This window comes from Zonotrichia albicollis, chromosome 1 (genome assembly GCF_047830755.1).
Source record: "Zonotrichia albicollis isolate bZonAlb1 chromosome 1, bZonAlb1.hap1, whole genome shotgun sequence".
Lineage (NCBI taxonomy): Eukaryota > Metazoa > Chordata > Aves > Passeriformes > Passerellidae > Zonotrichia > Zonotrichia albicollis.
The window spans coordinates 8,499,911-8,520,076 of NC_133819.1; the positions used below are offsets into that span (position 1 = coordinate 8,499,911).

Below are 20,166 nucleotides of genomic sequence, written 5' to 3' on the forward strand. Positions count from 1 at the left end.
CTACAGCATATTTTTGTGTGATGAAAACCAGTGCTGTATCCACTGCAAAACGTGCACTGCAAATTACAATATAATTTTTAAACCACTGTTACTCTTCCTAGGCTTATTTGACTAATGCATAACTGTTATCTAGTAGTATTGACTACTTTTCTAGATTACCTGGAGCCAAAATGGTTCCTTTGATATTAAGTAATTATCTTGATTTTGCAATAAATCTTGAGCAATCATATCCTTAAGCAGTAGAAGAAATTATTATCTTGGTACTCTATCAGGTACAGAAATACCTGGGTGAGTAAAACTTAAGAACTTTCATTATTTCCTTTAGCATACTGTCCACATCCATTAACCTCTCAGTTCATTCCTTATATGAGGATCTTGTAAAATAAAAATTTAAATTTTTATACTTGGGTGTCCCCACCTCTGTTTCCATGTCCCTGTCTCCTGACTATGAAGCAGGCTTAGAATTTCCCTCTCTATCCCTGCTGGAGGCAGTGTCTTTGGGAGACCCCCACCTGAGGGGTGAGTGTGGGTATTTGCACAGACAGATGATTCTCAGGGCCGGGCTGGCCAGACATGAGTCAGCTCCTTTCCAGAGGCTCTGTAGACAGGGGAGAACAATAAATTATTCACCAATCCCTACTGGCATCAGAGTGCAAGTCTGAAGGTGGCACTTGGGCATGTCCATGTCTGGTGGACACCTCAGAACCAGAGCTCCTGCCAAGCTGCTCCCTCCAGCCTCTGTAGTTAAGCCAGTCTCAGGTCTGTAACAGCAGCCACAGCTGTTTTGGAGATTTGAAAGGAGGAGCCAGGAATTCCCCATCACAGCCTGGATGCCAACTCCTACATAGCCCTGGGCAAGTCATTTAACTCCTCTGACTCAATTTCCCCATCTGCTAAATGGGGATAATAGCAGAGGAGTATTGTAAGGATTAATTAATTAGCTAATGTTTGTAAAGTGCTTTGAAGATCAAAAGCACAAAGTACTATTGTTGTTATCAAGGGTGTTGAATTAACTTTCCTCATTTTGGCACACAAACCCCAGCACTTGGTCTGTTGCCTCGGGGCATGTGCTGGCATTAAGAACATGATGATGATCATCTAATCATGAGCAGAGCTATGAGAGCACTCTTGGAGATGCTGGTAGCCACCAAACCCAGGCACCCCAGACAGATGTGCCCTGCCACCATGCAGCAGCTGGACAGTGTTCTTTCCAGGTCTTCAGTGGCTCAGGACAAGCATCAGCAAGGACTTCTCACTGCTCCTTCTGGGCAGAGAAACATGTCCATGAGGAGTAAGGAATTTTCTCACAGCTCATCAGGCTTTCTGGGCTCTCCAGTCTTTCCACACCTCTCTGGTTCTTCTTAAGACTGTTTCTAAGTGTCAGATTTGGGGGTCAAACTCTCTCATTCTGCTCCACTTCCTTTGAGCCAGGTGGCATTCACAGAAGGGGAGCACATCCTACTTTCCTGGAATTAGGGTGAGATATCTGTGATTTTAACATGATATAATTGGTGTTACATGTGCATACACACATTTTCCACCTGTCAAAACACTAGGTGCATCCCCAGGTTCATGGACCATCATGGCTGTCCTGGGTTGACTATATGATGCTTTTATCCCCAGTAGTCTCGTTCTGTTTATGTTGAATAATAAGTTTTGTACCTTTGAGAGTGTTCCAGAGAGTGAAGGGGGGGAAAGAAGAAGCACGCAGTTTTGTTTTCAGACACTGCACTCACTCCTCCACATTGCTGCTCCTGGACTGTGTTGTCTGTGGATGAACAGACAGCAGGACAGAGCTCTCCTTTGCTTTTAGTTAGTGTTAGCTAGCTGAGGCAAAGAAGTTCCCTGGACTGTTTTTTTTCCTTTTTCTTTGGACCTCTTGAAACTGCTCTGGACTGAACACCAGCAGAGCACCAGCAGCTGCAGCTGTGGCCCACTGGGCCAGGCCCGGCCTGCGACAATTCCAGCACCGGAGGGACTGACCCGAGACTGAGTGAGCTGAGCTACAACCGGGGGTTTTCTCAGTTTGTCATCTCTTTTTAGAGTGGCAAGGGGTCTCATTGTTTGATATTGTTTTGGTTTTATTGTTTAATAAAGAGGTTTTTTTCCACCTTTCTCCAAGGAGGAATTTTTCCCTCCCAGACCAGTTGGGGGGAGGGGCCGATTGGATCTGCTTTTCCCACCGGAGCTCCTTTGGGGGATTCTTCCCCAAATTTGCTCTAAACCTAGACAATGGCACAAGGCTCAAAGTGAGGTTCATGCAGCCTCTTCCATTGCCAGACCTCTGCACCTGCTGGCACAGGATGTGTCCCCTGCTGCTGAGGATAAGGCACCTGAGATGAGTGTGTTAAAGCATTCTGATGCCTTAGGATTTAGCTTTTATATTTTTCAGATCCTGTACTGCGTTAGAGTATAACTCCAAAACTCCATAGCCTGTCAGCTACTGTTCTCCCATTTTATTCAGACAAAACAATTCCTCTCTGGGCCTCAAACCCAAGGACACCTTACTGTCGCAGGGCCTGAGAGATGTAAATAACAGTGAACCGGGGTGGGGGGGGGTGGGGGGGGGAACTTGGAGTAAATTACTTAATTACCTGAAACTGTAATTGAAGGATTAACCCCTGATATGCAAATGGACCAAACTTATAACTTTATTAAAAACTCATGACCACTGTCCATCTTGAGTGCAGACCCTTGGAAGCTTTTGGCTGCCCAAGGTGTTCAAGGCCTTCAATAAATGCCCACTTTTAGTCTCTTAATTTGGTCTAGCCTCTGTTTTAGGCAGCCACTCCAGTGCATCAATTTCCAAGGAAAGTGCACTGCCAGAGCTGCTGAACTGCAAGAGTTGCTCCTCCAGAAAAGGAAAAGAAGCTGTTTCCTTGTCTTTGAGGAGCTTGGTCCTCTGCTGTAATCTTTGCAGAGCCCCCAGACTAGGCTGAGATTGTGATAATTGCACAAATTGAACAGAAGGCAAACGTTAGTTGATAATGGAGAATTATTGTCAAAATGCCGTTTTAACTTGATCATCAATAGAATGAACTGATTATTAACAGCTCAGGACTGTGAAATCCACAAATCATCCATTTACTAGAAAACAACCATTGAAATTATTGCAGTGACATTTTAATACCAGCTTTTATTACTGCAGAAGAAATCATTCACAGCAAAACCTAATGGCCTCCCCAGTAAATAGAAAGACAGGAATTATAAAGTAGAACACATTAGATTCTTAGATTCTGCTAGGCAAAAAATGCACAATTGCTGATAACTTCTGTGAAAGTAGAAGTGAAAAACCTCTACATGTGGCCTTGCCTGCATTTGCTCTCTAATGGACTGTGTTTTGCTCCTTTTCCATAAACTTTACTGAGGGGATATTTTAAAAATGAGGTCGTTGGAAGAAACTGCTATGCTGGTTCTCAGTATAGATGAAAAACAAGGGAGTTTAGGAGAGATAAAGGTGCTGAGTTCATCAAAGCTTTAATTCAGTTCATGATGTTCTTTGTACTAACCCGGCCCACTCAGTCTGGCACAAAATTACATGGGTTTAAAGTTTCCTAAACACACTTGGATTGCTGGGATCAGTTGTAACATACTGTAAAACACCTGAATTTATATATTTTCACCTTTTAATGTTTATAAAGGGTCCATTATAAAAATAAAATATTGGAAGATTGTTATTAGATCAAATTACAACCTGATTGTATGTTGATAGAGGACTGCAATAAATGTCTTACCTTTAATTTTGGGTATTTTTTACACAGGAAAAAGGATAAAATTTTGCTCCATCTGTCCACCAAATAGGTTGAAATAACAATATTAATTTCTCCATTTGAAAAATGCTGTAAAACATCTATGTTTAGAGAGGGAGTATTTTCTGAGTACAGCTTTGGTACTTAATTCCAGGAAACTCCTCCATACAAATGCAGAGCACTTAGATGAAAGTTACCTCAGCTCAGCAGCTTGGTAGGTCCTTCTCCAGGGTCATAAGGGTGCTTGTGTACTTTGTTCTCTAAATAAGTGGTCCTGAAGTAAAATACATAGCTCCTAAGAAAGCCCATATGCATTTTTTGGAAGAAATGTGAGATTTTGGGCATCTAATATTTGGGAATTGTAGTAGGAAATAATTCTCCACAGGATCTGGCATAAAAGAGTGATGGAAAGCTGTGAGTGATCACAGCATCCCCATCAAACCCTTGACTTGCACCTCCTGGTTTTATAGAGTTCTGGGGAAAAGGATCCCACTCCTTACATTAAATCCACGCAATAATTCATTACCACAGAAACATGCAGCCACAACATCATGGAATCATGGAAAGTTTGGGTTGGAAGGGACCTTGAAGAGAGCTCTAAAGCCACATGTTCATTGGATAACTGTGCTGTGCAGGAGTTTCTGTGAGCCATCTGCACAAGGGTAACATTCATCCCCTAACAAATAACAAAAGATATACTTGGGCAGGTGGCAAGATTTGGGGGTTTTGCCCTTCCTCTTGCACAAGAGTTAATATAATTAATTTTCTCTTGTAGTTTCCTAAGTAAGCCCACTGCAGGCTGAGTGTAAAGACACCTGTCAAAACATCCATACAGGGCTCAGAGAAAGGCACAGAGAGCCCCAGAGAGCTCAGGGTGACACAGAGTCATAAAAAAGCCAAGGTGAAATCTTCTGTCAAAATAGAATTGAACTGTGGGAAGATGCATTTTGTCTGAATAAGGAATATGGGCAGGGATTGTGGGCAAGTAGCTGATGTGCACCTAGAAGAGGGATGGGTGTGTTGTATTAATATTAATTATTTGTTCTCACTGTGCTTGGACCAGAAAGTTGTTTCTGCTCAGCAGCCCCTGGTGCTGAGTTCTGTCTAAACATAGGAGTAGGCAGTCCCTGTCCCAGAGATTATACTATCTAATTATAGTCACTATTTCTGCTGTCCCTGGGGGTTCACAATTTCAGAGTTCAGACCCCTAAAACCTCGAGGTTGGCACAAAAATAATGAAACTGGGAAAAAATCATGATAATAACTGACTTTATTTTTATTTGCCTTCTGGTATCTAAGCCTTTGCAATTCACTTGAGTCATGTTTTCTCCACAGCCCTAATGAACAAAAATGTAGGTCTTGCCTACATGGGATTATTTTTTTTGTCATAATCTAACATGTAAATTTAAAAAGATATTGTTAGATCAGCATAAATCTTTCTTCCAGCTGGTCACTCACACTGGGACCTGGCTTAGGCAAAGTTATAATTTAATTCACCTCCAAAAAGTAGCCCAAACACCATTTAGTAATGGAGTCACTGTCCCAGGACAGTTGCACCAGTACAATTCAATATCTACCTACAGCCATGAAATACTGCTGGGAGCATCTTTTGGAAAAACAAGGTGCTACTTAAACACCCCGAAACCTCACATGTCCTGAAACACACATGACTCCAAGAGCTAAGGCTAAATATTGAGGCAAAAGATTTGATGCAAGCCTCAGGAGAGAAAGAAACCTCAGATGCTGGCAGTGCTGTGCTGAAGGCAGAAAATGAGTAGGAAGGAGGACAGTGTGAGCTGTGATTGAATCCAGCTAGGACAGAAGCCAAACTCTTCTGGGTCACTCACACTTAGCCTATTTATAATTTGAGTACAATGCAGATCAGGGATAATATTAAAATAAATAGCATGTGCCTTAATGGCCTCCTCTTCTTGTCCCTGTCATGTGAAGGATTCTCTAATTCTCTGCCTACTGACAACCTGGGTGTTTAATTTCTTTTACATCCTTCTGTGCACCCTGCACTTAATGGCAGCTCTGTTGAGTGTAGTGATACACAAATTTAAATGTTTACACTTTCTGCCCAGCTCTGTGTCAGTATATCTTATTCTGGCAATGGATAGAAATTAAAGTGTCCTCAACTGGCAAAACAAAATATTGATATGAGCTGACAAAGATATCATCACCCCACATTTCTTTTTAAGCTCTAAAATTCTAAGAAGAATTTTTAATTCATCAGATTTACACTTTACATTTGACTTTAATACCATGAAACTTCTTCCCTGTCATGATATCCCATTCTTAAATTGCAAATATATAAAATCTGGTTGTTTTTCTTTTCGGTCCTGTGCCAGCATAACCCAATTCTGTGCAGTGGGATGAACCCAGAGGCAGATCCTAGAAAAGCAAGGTCAGAGATTTCAGAGACAAAGTCTAAGGTCCTGAGCATGGACCAAGAGATCCCCAAAGATTTGTTACCATTAACCCAACACAAAGAACCCACCTTTCCTTGTCACCTTGTGCTGTTGGGGACGGGTTTGGGTTTTTTTCTGAATTTATGTTCTTCTGTCCTCAGTGTGGCAACAGTGTTTTCAGGGATTTAGCTTCCAGTGACAGTGATTCTAGCCCTGGGAAGGTAACATACCCCATAAGACTGACTGGAAAAGAGTAAAGCTTTGAAGCAAACTCCAAGATAATTTTCTAATTATCCAGATATTGTTAGATAGATGGGTAAATGAGCTATGTATATATCGAGATATGTATATATTGAGATATGTATATTTTCTTTCAGGTTTCTTGTCTAAACCTCACTCAAATCTCCAGGAACTACCTGAAATACTACCTACTAGTATTTTAGGCTGGAAATACTGCGAACAGCTCTTTAACATTTCTTTTGAAAATATGACAAATACAGCAAGTAGAAGCTTGAGACATTTGGATATTGCATTCAGGCATGGGTCTTAAGGTAACAGGATATCAGAAGATAAAGTGAAGACTAAAAGCCTCAGGTGTCCTCACCTTGTAATCAAAGTCTACATGTTGCTGCATTTGAGAATTTCTTCCTTCCTTCACCTGCCTGCATTAGTTTTTTATGTTTCTATGTAGGATTTTTGTTGGTTTCTTTAACTTATTTATTAATTCATTCATTTAGACTTGTTTTTCTGATGGGTAAATTAGCTTCTTACAAATACTGCCAATTAAAGGATGTTTACCTGAGAAGAATATTTGGAAAAATGTGTGAAGAATTCATGCTCATGTCAAGAAGTATGATAAAAAATGTGAAAGTTTGCTGCCTATTTCTTAGCTGTCACCCAGAGATGACAGGTGAGCACCTGGATCCCAGCCAGCCCTTGTGAGTGACCTAACACTCTCTATCAATGCCTTCCCTGCAATACTACTCCCACATAGTGAGGATTTATTAATACTTTATTAACACTTGTACCAATATGCCTTTAGCGTACTTCGCTGTTGGGAATGAACCAGGGCTGCACTTGGAAGCACCGTCAGTCTTTAATATAAACATGATAAGAAAGGTAAAAAGCTCAAGCTTACCACTTGTATTCTGAATTTTTTCCCTTTATTTTCTGGGAGTAAATCTTCAGGGTGGCTTAACTTTGTTCATAATTTGGCTGGGCATGTGAAGTGAAAAACAATAACATTCATTGTCTAATCATAAAAATTTTGCTTTAATTTAATGTTCTGGTTTCACAAGACCTCAACTGCTATGACAGAATTTTACTATAATGGAAATTGTCAATGTTTCAACCTCTGGGAAAAAAAGTGGCAAAACACAGGTAAAGTAATAGAAATATTCAGTCAGGTTTGAATTTTTCAGTGTTTCAGTAGAAAATTAAATGGTTTGAAAATAATAAAAAGAAATTTGAAAACGGACCCTGTCAAAAGTCAACAACCTGCACTGCAGGAGAAGTTATACCTGGTGTTCTTCGTGGGCTCCCCACATGAGAATTACAAGGACCCAATAATTTGATATCTACAACAAGAAATTTTCAATGACATTAGCCAGAACCCAGTCTTGTAGTGATTCCACTGGCAGCCTTGGGGCAAGACTAAAGCTGTGCTTACAGAAAATAATAACAATTCTGTCCTGCTTGGTTATGAAGCTCAAAGTTAGGAACCAATATTCCGTGTTGCCCTGAGTTTTTAACTTGCTGAGCTCTGAAGTGCTTCCTCTCCCTCCCAGAAGCCACACAGAGGATATATCTATTCTTGAAGGAGCACTGAGGCTCTCAGACTTGACCTTTAAATGTTTTAGGTATGTTAAATGTGCAGATATTTTTTCCCTAGGCTCTCCATACACTTGCAGAATGGAATTTCAGTCCATTTGCTGAAGACTAGGCAACCCTTCTGCCTAATAAATCCAGAAGCCTCTGCCAGAGAGCGTGACACAGTAGGGGTATGGACAACCACGTGTGGATCTCAGGTGAGCTGTAGGAGGAACTGCTGCCCCTTCAAGACCCAGCAAAGCTGGAATGCACCCTCTGAGAGTGACACCACTCTCAGCCTCTGTGCAGGACCCTGCATTCAAGGCTTGTAAATCCTCTTCACTCTTTTATTAAGCTTCTCCCCTGTTTAGTACTGCAGAGATAAAGGAAATTAAATCAGTGGCAATGTTACTATCAAACAAATAAACAAAAAGGCCAGATTATGCCTCCTCACGTACCAGAATATGATTTCAGCATCAGAACCTCTTATCTTTTATCTGAATTATTCTTTCAGGAAGACAGAGAGGTCCTTAACTCAAACAGTCATTATTACATGCTTCAGATATTCTCATGCCTGCCTGCTTTGTGTACCTGAAGAGAACACTCTAATGCTAGATTGGTATCAAGATTTCCCATAAGATCTGCAAACTTCTGTGAAAAAACAGGGCAGCGGCTCAGGGACTTACTGAGAGACACTAAACTCATTCTGTGCTCAGAGAAGGGGAGCCTGAGAGGATGTGCACATTACCAAATAATTCCACATGCTACTCAAATACATGGAAAAAAAAATGAGCTTAGTGTTTGGAGAAAGGAGTTGAAAAAATATGAAAGCAAAACAGAGGCTAGTTTACTTCTGAAAATCATTTAAATCTGCTTTTAGGATAATGCTGGGGAGGGAAAAATCATGGGAAAAACTGGTGCAAAAAGACCTATGCTGCAGAACGGAAAGAAGCAGTTGAACACTACATGCAGCTCTCATTATCTGTGGGGGCTCTTGCAGAGATTTATATAATTTATTGTGCTGAACGTGACCAGGCACAAGGGACAGGAGAGATCCAACAAAGGACATTGCAGAGTGGTTGATGGGCAGGAAGAAAGTCCAGCAGGAGTGCACGGTGGCTCACATCAGCTCTGCCTGCATACTGAAATGCAAATGCATGTCGTTGTTGTTGGCTATGGTGGCAGGGCTGAAATTGGAGGAAGCAGATGCTGTAATCTGATGATGATGTTGTTCTTGCTGAGTCTGAAGAATCACTTCAAGAGCTAGTAATGAGAGTCGCTGAAGCTAGTGTTGATTACAGACTACATCAGAATGTAAAGAGATAAAGGTGATGGCACTTCTGAAATGTCGTATCGCAGCCACAATGTAAAGAAAGAGGTTGAGAAGTGAAGGAAATTCAGTTTCTAACAGAGAGTGGGTAGAAATGGAAAGTCCCTGCTCTTGGAGGAAGACATCTCATTCCATATTCATGCATATGAACATTTGACTATTAAGAATCCCCAAAGGGGGTGGTGAACACAAGACCAAGTGAATCTCTGTACCTATTTGCTCTGCTTTAAGAAGGGAGAATATGAATACAGTAGAATAAAGCCAGTGTATTAGGAAATCTGTGAGGACTTGTAACTTGCCCTCAAAAGCCATCAAAATGGACTTTGGGGTTGGAATACTTTTAAATACTTTTCAAATATTTAATACTTTAAAATACTACAAAATGTTTTTAAATGAAAGCCTTCACCAGGGAGAAAAAAGAAGCAACACAAGAAGGAAACAAAGGGAAGGTCAGCTGGTGGTTTGAAATGGCTACATTAGCTGATTTAACTGAGATGGGGTCTCAGATGGAAGCAGGAACTGTTTACAAAAATGTTATTGAGCAGGTTTTACAACCAGAAAAGCCCTCATCTCAAAAACACATGAATTTGTCAGAGATCCAGCTATAACAAAAACATATTCCCAAGGATATCCACAACTTCCCTGGGCAACCTGTTCCAGTGCTTCACCATGCTCACAGCAAAGAATATCTTCCTAGTATCTAATCTAACTCCACTCTCTTTCAGTCTGAAGCCATTCCCTCCTGTGCTGTCACTCCAGGCCCTTGTGAGGAGTCTCTCTCCATCTTTCTTGCAGGTTTGCTTTTCAGGTACTGGAAGGCCACAATTGCGTCACCCTGAAACCTTCTTTTTTCCAGGCTGAACAATCTCAATTCTTTGAACCTTTCCTTGTAGAAATGCTCCATCCCTCTGATTGTGGCCATACTTTGGATTCTCTCCAGCAGGTCCATGTCTTTCCTGTTCTGGGGACCCCAGAGCTGGATGCAGCACTGCAGGTGGGGTCTCAGCAGAGAAGAGCAGAGCAACAGCACCCCTGCCCTGCCCTGCTGCCCACACTGCTGGTGATGCAGCCCAGGATATGGTTATTATCAGTCCTGCAGTCCAACCTAATGGTGTTCCACCCCCAACCTTTTTTATTTTGTCACTTGGATTATCATTCTCAGCCAGGGCTGTACATGGGTGTTATTTCCAGCAAGAGTCAGTTCTCAGCTTCCTTTGCTGTGAAATATTAAGTCTCTGCACTGTAGTATTTAATCATATTGCATATTGGCCAATAGCCACATAATTTCCAGTTCATAAATGCACCATCATCCATCAGACATGAGTGCTGAGGTTGTGAAACAGCTTTTGTGAAATTAAAGGTATTTCTAAGTCCTCTCACTACAAGTAACTCTTGTTTTTATGAGATCACTCATGAAACAAAGGCTCGTCCATGGTTATCTACCCCAAGACAATTGAAAATGGTCACAAATGGTCTAACTTGCATTTTGCAATCAACTGAAACTGTGAAAGCTCTAGAGCATGCATTTTAGAAGAGCTGATGGCCTGGTTTGTGTCCCTTTAAATGTCACTGCTGTGTCACACTACTTCTGACACATTATGTCATGTGTGGTGTGATTTCAGAGAGCAGGCAGCCTCTGAGCCAAGTATGCAGCAGATGTTGAAGAGACCAGGTGGCCATAAGAAATGGGTAATTTTAGATCTCTCCAAATAGTTCAGCAGCCAGCCTTCTTCACTGTTTGTTCATCTCCAGTCCAAATCTCTGGCAGAAAATACAGAAACTTTGATTTCCCAAAAAGCATCACCAAACACATTTGATTGTCTCTTGATCCTCAGGGTTTATCTTCTTGGGTTTATAGCAGGAGGGGTGAGGGACTGGCAGGGAGGGTAATAACAGCACAAGTACCTCTTTGCTATTTGTCAGGCAAATGCCATTACAATTGCCAACCTGCTGTTCCAGTGAAGCTAATTCAGTTAACTCTGCCAACTTCCCACTCCCCATCCTCTCCAATGCAAGTAATTTTGATATTGCCTTTACTCACACCTTGCTGCAGCTCAGTCATTTCTTATTCTCAATTCTGATAGAGCTCAGGGCAGCAAACTGCTGTTAAAGCTGAAAATCTGACCACTTCACTCCCACCACTTTGTTTTAACAGCAATGGTTATCCATACTGATTTGCTGCTTAATGGGGTTCAGCTCATGTAACTAAAACCATCTAAAATTCAGGTGCTTGCTCTAAACAAGCTGTCCATGCTCCCTCTGTAGTCCACAGAAAGACAGAAATGCTCTTGTAAATTTTTGCCTAATCTATCCCATACGCCTGTTTTAGGAGAGGAAAAAATATATGTGTCTGCCCTCCGTTGACTATAGAAGGAGCCTAGATGATAAGCATAGATTTAAACACTAATTTTCAGAAAGACCACAGGATAAATCCCACAGCATACTATCATTCATATTAGTTTCCATGTTACAACCCCTGTCAGTTGTGAAAGTAGAGGAAGTGCAGAAACCTCCTCAACTGTAGCTCCTACAAGTGAGGGGCCATTGAGGGTCACAGCCAAACAAGAGGGAACAATTCTGTATTTTAGATAAAGTTTTGGGATGCCTGCACCAATTCCCTCATCATATTTTCAGAGAGTAAGGAAGCAACTGCTCCTAGAGAATATTGCCCTCCTTTCCTACTCAATAACTATACTCATGACAGGAGCAAAGACTTCAGGAAGCTGATCAAGTTCTTGGTTCTGCAATGCTCAATGAATCTGAGCTGCACATTATGTTGATTTAAGTACCTTCCAGCCATCAAAGCTCCTTAGATTTTCAAGAAATAGATTGTGCTGCATGAAGGTTTAGCTATATGTGTGCTACCAAGAGCAGAGCACCTTTCACCTATAAATTTCAGCAGATATAAGTCGTTCATATCCCTGCCTAACTCTGTAGTTACAGAAATATCACTTTACTTTTTCTTGTGTCCTGGAGTCAAAGAGTTCACGTTAGGTAATAAATCCTGCATAACAGTAGCATAATCCAAGGAAGCAGTAACTGCAGTGATATAGAAAAGGTACTATTTTTCTCAGTCATGATTTAGGTCACAGCTTCATCAGATTGGTTATTGCTATAGCAACCACAGCTTTTGCTTTTGTACAGAGACTTCTAACAGTATTCCACAAGGTAAAAGAAACATTTGGGAACACAGGAGATAAACCAAAGACATAGAGGCATGGAGCCCATCAAGGAAGAAAAAACAAAAGCAATCTACACTTTCCTTAAAGTCTGAACTAATGCCTCATTGTGAGAGGAAAAATGAAAGTAATGAAAATAAATATAAGTGTTTCATGGACCCTGGTAGAAATGAAACCATGGTAAGGCTATTAGAGCTCAGAACACAAAGGACTCTTTCCTCTGGCACAGAAGGTCACAGATTTAGCTCCTGCAAAGGGAAAATCCAAGCATACTTCATTTACTGAGCTACTACACTAGAATAAGCACCTTTAATTATTTCAGTCTCTCTCTCTCCACTTTCCAGACAATGACAAAGTCTTGTAAAGGCAGGGGTTTTATTTATTACCTAGTCCTGTAGGACACTTTATTTAACCAGCCTTGCCAACACAATGATTTCTTTAGGAAACTTTGTCCCTCACTACAAATTATGTCCTATTAATTTAAAGAAGCAGTGACAGAAATTAACTTTCTGCCCCTTTTGCCACAAACCTGCTATGGGCCATTAAAGATATACCAATCTGACTTGTTAAATGTACTTTAAATCTGCTGGTTTAAATTGCCCTGAATATAATGAAAAAGTTTTGGAGTTGCCTTTTAGTTGGGCTGTATGAAAAACAAGATAGGACCTAATAATGGCTAATGGTCAGCACTTACATAGCAGAGCACTTTTCATCTTCAGAGTGCTTTTCAATATTAACTAATTAAATTTAACCCTTTCCTGCAAGGGGGACATTATGAATCCTTTATTGACTAGGTAAATGAGGGTAAAGGTTTGAATTCTTTTACCCCCAAAGCCAGGTAAAATCAGTGACAGCCAAGGCTCTGCACTGCCTTACAAGATGCTCTCAGTATCTCAGGTTGATCCCTGACTGAGGTGACAACCAATGACAGACCCCAGTATTTCCACTGGGCACTTACAGAACAGGACTGTGCAAGTTTGTTAAAAATTTCTACTGAGAGGTTTTGGTTTTAGACAATGAGGCCGCAGCCCTGTAAAGAAATCTGAGTAACGACTCTGGTTAATATTTATCCTGAAAATTCTGTGCTGAAGACTTGGTACTTGTCACACAGCTGTCTGTGGCATGCAGCCCCAGCAAAGGACAGAGAGAACATTGCCTCACACTAAATATTGATGGATGAGTCCCACTCCAAAATTGTTACACAAAAATTAATTTCTGCAAACACTGACTGAGGTTTGGGCTGAAATCATTTTTCTTCAGTATTCTATCTCATACAGCCACACTTTCATCCTTTTGGCCAGCTGACATTTGTTCAGCCTTCATAATATTTACCTACTCATGTTTCCTTTTTCTTTACTGTATTTGCTGAACTATATAGCTTTCTTTTTCCCTGTAGATACAACCATATGCATTAGATATTCTAAGTGTACCCACAGCTCTAAAATCTTCCACCTGCTTCCTCAAAAAGATAAAAATTAAAACAATTATACTAAAAGGTTTAAGTATTTTTCTAGCATAATAATTCTAAAGAAGCCCCTGAGAACTGTCCCAATTTGTTTTCTAAAACTCTTGGAAACCAGTCTCTAACTCCAGTGGTCAGATATCACCCTGATCCCACAGATTAGGACTGTTCTGAGAATTGCCACGAAATACAATTTCCATTTAAATAAAGGTAGTACAACCATTTCAGTCTCTATGACTACATCCATCCTAGTACATAACATGAGCCAGGGGCCATTCTCTGTCATGATGGGAAGGCATGACTTGTAGCTGTATGGATATATTCCTCTTTTCCATCCTGCCCACAGGGAATGGTTCCTGGGCAGTGCTGGTGCCTGCATTGGATCTGGTGATGCCATGGGGCAGCAAAGTGCCAGGGTAGTTGCAAGTAATTAAACAGCAATTAAACAGCTGGACCACAGCAGGAAAGTGCCTGCCCTGCTCCTCTATTGTGTGACTGTAGATATGGGCTATGGCTACACCTCAGTAAATAAAGCAAACTGGAGACTGACTCTCACCCCCAGAAACTCCTCCAGAGCCACCAGCAAGGGCTCCTGATCCCCAGCTGTGCCCAGCCATCAGTGTGGATATTCAGTACCTGGCCTTCACCGCCCACCTGCAGTGTACCCCCAAGAACACAGTCTGTGTGGCTCTTCAGCCCATGAGACAACGTGGTTGATCTCAAAATAATGGAAATTCTAACATGTGTTCAAGCCAGGCAGAATGCATCTCAAGCAATAAGCACCTGTGTGTTGCCAAAATTGTTTTCAGGCTTCTTGGACAACTGTCTATGAGAGACAACACACAGGACACCACATTTTGTCTTGAGGAGTCTTTGTGGTTTTTTGTGAGACAACTGGCTTCTAAAATTCAGTAGCACCTGGGACAGGACGCTGGAATAGCTTGGCTTAGCAAAACAAAACAGTATGGAAAGTTTGTAGCACTGCATTGGAGCTCCCATCAGGGTGGAAATGAGGTCTGAAGTGTTGGGGTGGTCTCATAAATGCTTCTGACATCAGCCTGCCCCTGGTAACCTTCTATACCCCTTGTCCTTCTCTTCCCCAGGAAAAAATCAGTAAAGACATCCCTTATAAAGCCTCCAATGTCTGCAGCTCTTTTACCCTTTTCACATACCTTGGAGGTATTGCATCAACCTGGGAATTACCCCTGGTCCAAGAGGAGGTGGGTAGGAAGATTCAGAACAAGATCTCCCATTTCAGCTGAAATTGTTTGCCAGTGCTCTGCATTTGTCTTACAGCTAAAAACCCCTTTTGGTGCAAGTATTGGATTTTTGGTGGTACCTGTGGGTTGCCAGGTAGGATAGGGCTGTGTGAATTCTGGACAATTCAAGGAGGCAAGGGAAATTGAGAAATTACAGGCTGAGTAGCAGAGGTTTTTCCCTCTGTTTGTTAAGAAAGGTCTTCAAATCTGACTGTAACAACTGAAATCTGAGGCGGATATGATTCAAATCTATTCTGGGCTTGTTAAACTATTTTTAAAAATGCAAAAGCTTTTATTAGCTTAACATGCTATTCCAATCCACACAAGTAAAATGAAGCGTGTCTTGGTAATTCTGTCAAGATTATGCACATTTCCCTCCTGACTCACGACCACACTGATCATAATGGCGTTAATTGATATTCATGTGCATGCCATATTTACTTCTGCAGAGTTCCCGTGTAATTGAGCAATAGTTAATGGGCACTTAGGACTCTATTCACAGGAGATTACAAATGTGTGTGTATTGGGGAGCTTTTCCCTGTGGAGTTTCCATGTGTCTGGATAGGTGCATAATCAGTGCTGCAGTCATCAGACAGAGCAGCTGACACTCGTGGCCCTGGTGAGGGCTGGAGCGAGACAAATTCTCAGCCCTTCCCAATTTGGACTGGGGGGAGGGATGGGGACTGCAGCAGGGGGAGATGATTGTGAATCAGGGCTGATCAGCAGAGCCAGAGATGGCATCCATGAACATTCGGAATGAATCATAGCTCCCCTTCAATAATCCAAAGCTATCTCCTTTCTCCCCTTAAGCAAACAAATCTCTCCTTGTTTTATTCATAGGCAACCCCACAGCCTGTGTGAGGCTTCACACTGGTGGGAGATGTGGCATCCCTCTCATCAGCCAAATGACCTGTTTCCCCTCAGTTTGTCCTTAGACACAGCCAGCCATTCACAGACATCTTTCCTGAAAAACATCAGAAACAGCAGAAGCACTGGGACCCTGCAGTGCTGCACTGTGTGACCTTTCAGAAGTGGCAATAACACATTCAGAGAGCAGGCTGCACCGATGGAACCCCAAAGCACTTTACAAATTACAGAGAGAAGAATCCTGTTAACTCCCTCCTGGAAAGCTGCCATTCCTGCTCTGCTATACAGCAGCTGCTTCACAGCCCACAGCAGCATCCCCAGCAGTTCTGGATGGACAGCAGGACGCAGGACAACACCCACGGAATGGCAGGAGAAAATAAACCAGGCATGGTGTGGCTCCTTGGATGGGGAAATAAACCATGGTGGGGCTCCTTGGGTTGGATAATGAACCATGGTGTGGCTACTTGGATTGGAAAATGAACCATGATGGGACTCCTTGGGTTGGACAATAAACCATGGTGGGACTCCTTGGGTTGGATAATAAACCATGGTGGGACTCCTTGGGTTGGACAGTGGTTCTGATGGGTGCTTTTGGGGAAGGTTTCAAAGGAGGATGGGTGAGATTGTGTGGTGACTTCCCTGGGATTTTTGAGTTAATGGAATAAGGGAGAGGAATTAATAAAGATGATTTTTCTAACAACACTTCTACATCAGTATGTCCATCCCGCAGTTCTGGATGGACAGCAGGACTCAGGATAACACCCACAGAATAGCAGGAGAAATGGCAGGCATGGTGTGGCCCCTTAGATTGGAAAATAAACCATGGTGGGACTCCTTGGGTTGGATAATAAACCATGGTGGGACTCCTTGGGTTGGACAGTGATTCTGATGGGTGCTTTTGGGGAAGGTTTCAAAGGAGGATGGGTGAGATTGGGTGGTGACTTCCCTGTGGTTTTTGAGTTAATGGAATAAGGGAGAAAATTAATAAAGATGAGGTTTTTTAACAACACTTCCACATCAGTGTGTTTAGTGGAAAATAATATGGTTTTTCCCTTTCATTCTTTTTTATCCTCTTTTCCTCTGGTAATGAATAGAGTGCAGAGCTCATTCTGGTCTGGTGGCTGAGGTTAATAATATAAAACCCTTGAGCTGGTAAAAGGGGAATTTCTGTTTCATTTTTTAAAATTTCACTTACAATTTTGGTCACCAATTTTACTGGTTTTATTGTTTCTGAACTGTTTCTCTATCACACTGCTGCTCCTTAAACTTAACACCATCCCTCTGACCATGAGACCTGCTCTTTCCTTGTGAAAGCTGAAAAATTAAAAACAAAAGGACAGAGAAAAAGAAGTATAAAAAGAAAGTCTGCAAAGTGAAGAAAGACAAGCTGAAATTTCCACATCACTGGTGTGTGAAATGCACCTCGACCAAAACCACATGGAATCCCATCAATGGCAATTCTGTGAAAGACCCAGGATAGTCTCTCAGGTCACAGTCCCTGTCATAATTTCATGAAGTTTGAAAGTTGCCATGCTCTTGTATTTTCATTCTCTTACAAAAACACCTGGGTGACTGCTAGTCAAATACAGAAGCAAAACAATATCACCCAAAGGTATGAGCTGGGCTTGTCTGAAAAAGTGCTTTTGCTTTGTTCCAGAACAGGGCTCAGCCTGGAGTCTAAAGGCTGTGTCTGGGCACAGAGCCCTGCCAGAGGGCAGCTGGGCTGCCCACACTGGAACTGCCCTCAGCAAAGGGGTCCCACCTGGGGAGGGAGCTCAGAAGTTCTGAGGGTGGGACAAATTTCTGCATCTTTCAACAAAATCACCTTTCCCCTTGGTCAGGTAACAGTAAATTTGCTTTCCACCCTAGAAAATAATAGAAAAAACATTATCCTTAGGTTCCAGAATTGCATGGAATGGATATGGAAGAAAGACCTACTGTGATGTGTGGGGAAAAGTGAAGGAATATTTGCTATCAGAGTTAAAATACAAGGAGCTTACACTAAGCACTTCTTACACATGGATTTCACTGACATGGGTGTGCAGTTATCACATTGCATTCACGTGATGATCATCTTCAGGTGGAACAGTTCTACCCAACAAGAATGAATATGGAAACATTTCCTTGTGTTTGTCATGTCAGAAATAAGTCTCTGCTGTGGAACAGTAACATCATTTCTTCCTAGCTCAGGTAGTGTTTCCTTTATCGCATCCATCAATTTTCAGTGCAAGACCAATGGTTCACAGAACTTTTCCAGTCCAAGATTTGATTAAAAACAAAACCACTGACTTTGCATATAAAAATATTGACTGGATGAGATATTGGTACAGCACAGAAGTGTTTAGGATTCACCCAACAAAGCCTGACGATGTTGTTTGCTTCACACTGGGACAATCTTGGTTTCAGTGTAGGCTGTGGTCCAACATCTTTCTCTGCTTTCATTTATTTCTACCTTCACTTCCATTTGAATGCTCCACGTCCATTTATCCTCTGAGGCAGAAAGCATTCTAGAGCATTATTTTCTTTATCCATCCTTTCGAAAAATCTCTGTGGAAGACTGAAATATTCACTGGGTTTTAGGGATTCAGTGGGATGTCCAGCCATTCATTTATTAATCAGATTAAATCCCTCATCGAAATATAAAATTTTCACTCAAGGAACTCCACTTTTCCTGGGATAGACAAACGGTGTGGTGCAATAACTCTAAAATTAAAAGTTTCACTATGACTTATCTGATTTTTTGTCTTGATGGCAGAAAGATTGTTTTGATTCTTATCTTGCTTCGGCATTATATTGAAATACCATCCAGCGCAATGTATATACAGTTATCAGATTTCAAATGTGTTAATCTCCTCTACATGGTCAAAAATAATTTCATTCTTCCAACTGAAGCAAGTTTATAGAATAGTTTCCATTAAATATTTCAAATATGTATATGGGGCCCCACAAGAAAAGCAAATTTTAAAATCTTTTAACAAAATCTAAATTGAAAGTATTGAAATTACCCAGAAACTTAGAATTCTACTTGTTGGGAAACGATAATTACACTTGTTAAATGTTTTCCGTGCTTCTATACAGAACCCAATCTCAGTCACTCGGTACAATGAGAGATGTGAAAAGGTTTTCCACATCAAAAGCCTGACTCAGATTGAAATCAGTCTGAACAGCAGCAACAAAAATGTCATTGCTTTTTAAGATTGAGAGAAAAAAAGTGTATAAATTATTTTTTCCTTTAAAAAGAGAATATCTGTGGACATTTTCCTGTGAAGATTTCACATTTCTATGCCTCTATTGAGGCTTTTAAAATTGTCAAAAAAGATTGATTCATGGGAAGTCTTGTACATTTGTGAAAATGTTCCAATCAATGACTGTAAAAGACTCTGGACAAGGAAAAATTAAAGACTGAATCTGTTCAATGGACACTCATTAAACTTTGGCAGCTGAATTTGTCAAAGCTCCTGCCTGTCTTGTTGAGCAATGAGCAGATGCCAACCCAAACCAAAACCCCTCTCAAAAGCCAGCCACAAAACTTTGGATGCAAATCAGAATATGGTCAATGTTTGCTATTCTCAATGGAAAGGCTAAAAGGTCATCCCACATCAAAATTTATTTTGGTCACTCCCTGATCACAGCACCTCTCCATCCTGAATCACATCCTGGCCATCCCTCTGCATCCAAGAATAGCAATGCCATGACAAAAGTGGATCTCACTAAAGATATCCCATGGTGTTGCTGATTGTGTGGGAAATAGAAAAAAATTAGGCTTCTGGTCCCTCTCTCCTTTACATTTGTACGACCTTCAGAAAGGATTAGACACAAGTTAGATGGGGCAATGAACTCTTTTATCCCCCTATACTGCCACTACCTAAACCAGAATTCTTGCATTTAATTCAGTGCACTTCTGCAGAAGTTCCTTAGAGAGTGTCATGCTCATAACCTTGGAGAATAATGACAACATTTGTGTTTCAGCTGCATCCTGAAGCTTTTGTGTAACTGTGCGCAGGATTTAATGGGGCTGTTCCACAGCAGCCAACTCAGCTGCAGGGAGCTTCCACTTTACAGAGGCACTGGAGAGCATTATTCCAAAAAAACAGAGAAAA

The 20,166-nt window shown here is 41.4% G+C and overlaps 1 long non-coding RNA gene across 1 annotated transcript in view; it reads left to right on the forward strand.

Moving 5' to 3' along the window:
* Positions 1-17,620, forward strand: part of LOC113459914 (uncharacterized) — a 56,116-nt gene extending 38,496 nt beyond the window's left edge. Inside the window, exon 5 of the long non-coding RNA XR_012582776.1 lies at positions 16,135-17,620. This is a non-coding gene — a long non-coding RNA (uncharacterized LOC113459914). The remainder of the gene's footprint in view (positions 1-16,134) is intronic.
* The last annotated feature ends 2,546 nt before the right edge of the window (positions 17,621-20,166 follow it).